Source organism: Otolemur garnettii, unplaced genomic scaffold (genome assembly GCF_000181295.1).
Source record: "Otolemur garnettii isolate 467f Iridium unplaced genomic scaffold, OtoGar3 scaffold00050, whole genome shotgun sequence".
Lineage (NCBI taxonomy): Eukaryota > Metazoa > Chordata > Mammalia > Primates > Galagidae > Otolemur > Otolemur garnettii.
In genome coordinates, this window is record NW_003852445.1 from 8474146 (window position 1) to 8478169 (window position 4024).

General features: G+C 42.5%; 1 protein-coding gene across 3 annotated transcripts in view; it reads left to right on the forward strand.

Moving 5' to 3' along the window:
* Positions 1–4024, forward strand: part of MGA (MGA, MAX dimerization protein) — a 144238-nt gene that overhangs the window by 3880 nt on the left and 136334 nt on the right. The window lies entirely within an intron of this gene.

Below are 4024 nucleotides of genomic sequence, written 5' to 3' on the forward strand. Positions count from 1 at the left end.
GCCCGCCACAATGCCCAGCTATTTTTTGGTTGCAGCCGTCATTGTTGTTTGGCGGGTTCGGGCTGGATTCGAACCCGCCACCTCAGGTGTACGTGGCTGGCGCCTTAGCCGGTTGAGCCACAGGTGCCGAGCCAGAAGCTATTTCTTGTTATGGTATGTTTGCAAATATGATCATTTAAGTTTTGTCTTTGTAGCATTTTTTGTAATAGAAAAATGAAAATAGAAAAAATTGGGAAAACTTAAAGTTAAGTAATAGGGGATCAGGTAAATAAATATGGTACCTTTATAGAGGAGAGTGGCTATAAACATGATATAGGTCTCTACCAAAGACTTGTGAACCATGGAATATATCTTAAGAGAAAAAAAGCAGGTTACAAAATTATAATAGCTTTAATGTATGTCTCCATTTACAGTAATCACCTTTATCTGTGCTTTCATTTTCTAAGGTTTCACTTTCTACAGTTTCAGTTACCTGCAGTTGACTGTGGTCTGAAAATATTTTCTTTTTTTTTCTTTTTCTTTTTGAGACAGAGCCTCAAGCTGTCCCCCTGGGTAGAGTGCTGTGGCACCACAGCTCTCAGCAACCCCCAATTCCTGGGCTCAAGCGAGTCTCCTGCCTTAGCCTCCCAAGTAGCTGGGATCACAGGCGCCCCCACAACGCCCAGCCATTCTTTGGTTGTAGCCGTCACTGTTGTTTGGCAGCCTGGGCTGGATTCGAACCCGCCACTTTAGGTGTATGTGGTTGGCGCCCTAAGCCACTTGAGCCACAGGCGCTGAGCCGGTCTGAAAATACTTTGAGAGCAAGAGAGAGATACAACATTCATGTATTTTTTATTACAGTGTATGTATATGTAGAAAAAAATACAGTATACGTAGGAGTTAGTACTTTTCTGAGGTTTCAGGCATGTACTGGGAGTCTTCGAACCTGTCACCTGGGAATAAGGGGGGGACTCCTGTTATAGAACTCTAAAAAGAGACACATCAAATGTAAGCTAACAGTAATTTTATTTGGGTGGAGGATTTTGGATGAATTAAGTTTAACTTTTTTTTTGGGACAAAGCCTCAAGCTGTTGCCCTGGGTATAGTGCTGTATCATCACAGCTCACAGCAAGCTCCAAATCCTGAGCTCAAGCTATTCTCCTGCCTCTGCCTCCCAAGTAGCTGGGACTACAGTTGCCTGCCACAATGCTCAGCTAATTTTGGTTGCAGCCGTCATTGTTGTTTGGTGGGCCTGGGCTGATTCAAACCAGCCAGCTCAGTTGTATGTGGCTGGCGCCTTAGCCACTTGAGCCACAGGTGTCAAGCCAAATTTAACTTTTTAAGAACAGTTTTAGGCTGGGCATAGTGGCTTACGCCTGTTGTCCCAGCGCTGTGGGAGGCCGAGGCGGGTGAATCACCTATGCTCAGAGGTTTGAGACCAGCTGAAGACCCCAGAGCCAGAGTGAGCCAGAGTGAGCCCCTGTCTCTACAACAACAACAGGACAACAAGACAGCCGGACCTTGTGATCCCAGCTCCATGGGGGGCAAGAAAACACTACAGGAGGAAGAAGTAATTAAAAAAAAAAAAAAACAGTTTTAGATTTATAGAAAAACTGTAAAGATAGTATGCAGTTTTCACACATCTAGCACCCAGTTTTTCCTATTATTAATATATTATGTTAGCATAGTATGTTTATGCTAGTTAATGAACCGATAATGATAAATTATTTTTAACTAACATTCATAGTTTATTCAGATTTGCTTCGTTATTTTTTGAGACAGAGTTGCAAGCTGTCATCCTGGGTAGAGTGCCGTGGTGTCATATCTCACAACAACCTCCAGCTCTTGGGCTTAAGCAATTCTCTTGCCTCAGCCTCCAAAGTACAGGCGCCTGCCACAATGCTCAGCTGTTCATTTGTTGCATTTGTCACTGTTTAGCAGGCCCAGGCCAGGTTCAAACCCGCCAGCCCTGGTATATGTGGCCAGTGCCCTACCCATTGAGCCATGATTTGCTTAATTTTTATCTATTTTCCTTTTTCTGTTCCAGGTCCATCCAATATGACCATCCAGTACAATACTTTTTGTAGTCATAGATCTTTAGGATCTTCTTGGTTATGATAGATTCTCAGACTTGTACTATTTTTGATGTCCTTGACGGTTTTGAATGCTGGTCAGGTATTTTGTAACATGTCCTTTCAATTGGGATTTAATGTTTCTCTCATAAGGCTGGGCTTAGAATATGTACTGTCAACATGATTTGTGCTGTTGATATGACTGTAATCACCTGTCTGTGAATTTGGTTTTTATATTTTATTTTATTTTATTTTTTTGGAGACAGAGCCTCAAGCTGTCCCCCTGGCTAGAGTGCCCTGGCATTACAGCTCACAGCAACCTCCAACTCCTGGGCTCAAGCGAGTCTCCTGCCTCCGCCTCCCAAGTAGCTGGGACCACAGACGCCCGCTACAACGCCCGGCTTTTTTTTTTGGTTGCAGCTGTCATTGTTGCTTTGGCGGGTCCGGGCTGGGGATTCGAACCCGCCACCTTAGGTGTACGTGGCTGGCGCCTTAGCCGGTTGAGCTATAGGTGCTGAGCCAATATGTTTTATTTTTTTGAGGGGGGACAGAGTCTCACTTTGTTGCCCTTGGTAGCGTGCCATGGCGTCACAGCTCACAGCAACCTCAAAGTCCTGGGCTCAAGTGATTCTTTTGCCTCAGCCTCCCAAGTAGCTGAGACTACAGATACCTACCACAATGCCCAGCTATTTTTTGGTTGTAGTTGTCATTGTTGTTTGGCAGGCCAGGCCAAGTTTGAAACCCCCAGCCTCTGTGTAGGTGCTGGGGGCCTAACCACTGAGCTATGGGTGCAGAGCTGAATTTGGTTTTCTAAAACCAAAATGTTTGGTTTCCCATCTGGGTGAGGTGGCTGAGATGGGAGGATCACTTGAGCTCAGAAGTTTGAGACCAACCTGAGCAAGAGAGAGATCCCTGTCTCTACTAAAAATAGAAAACATTAGCCAGGCATTGTGGTGGGTGCCTGTAGTCCCAGCTACTTGGGAGGTTGAGGCAGGAAGATCATTTGAATGAAGGAATTTGAGGTTGCTATGAGCTAGGCTAATGCCATAGCACTCTAGCGTGGGTAACAGAGTGAGACTGTCTCAAAAAAAAAAAAAAAGAAAAAGTTTGCTTTTCTGTAGTTACTATTATTTAAAGAATGATTTTGTTTCTTGCAGTATAAAAAAGTAAATATTTGTTATAATCTGCACATACCTTTTCATCTTTATCAATAGTATTTATAATAAAAACTAAAAAACTAGCACAGTTATCTGTAGGGCTGCTTATAGAATGGAAATAAAGGCATTGGTACAGTATAGCCTATTTTAACAGGCTAAACTGTTTTAAGGACTTTATTCTAGGAAGAACATTCTGGTAACCAATAGATCTAAATCTAAAGGCAGGAAAGGAATTATTCAATTATACATAATAGAATGAAAATATAGATAGGTTAGTTTAGACAGATTAGGTGAATTCAATTGTTATTCAACAACAAATAATTAATGAGCCCTGCTGCGTGCCAGGTATTGTGCCAGGTGCTAGGGATTGGATTGAGCAGTAAACAAGACAAAGTCCTACCCTCTTGAAATTTCTATTTCAGTAGATAGACAGTGAGCCATTAAATAAATCAAGATGATTTTGGATATTGTTGAAGGGCTATGAAAGAAGTAGTACATGAGAGAGTGATGGGTTTAGTGGTTCTTTTAGATGGGTTGCCGGGTAAGGCTTCTCTAAGTAACATTTGAACATAGACATGAATAATGAGTAAGACATGCCAAAATGTGGAGCATTGTAAGAAGTGGGAATAGTAGTGGGAAGACTTCTATGGTGGAAATCAGTTTGGGATTTTCAAGGAATTGCATGAAGGCTAGTGTGCTAGAGTTTGGAGAGTGCTGGGGTATATTAAATGGTGACAGGGGTAGGGATGGTAGTAGGAAATTAGATTGGGAGGTTGATAGGGCTCAGACTCTGTAGTCTTTTTTTTTTTTTTTTTT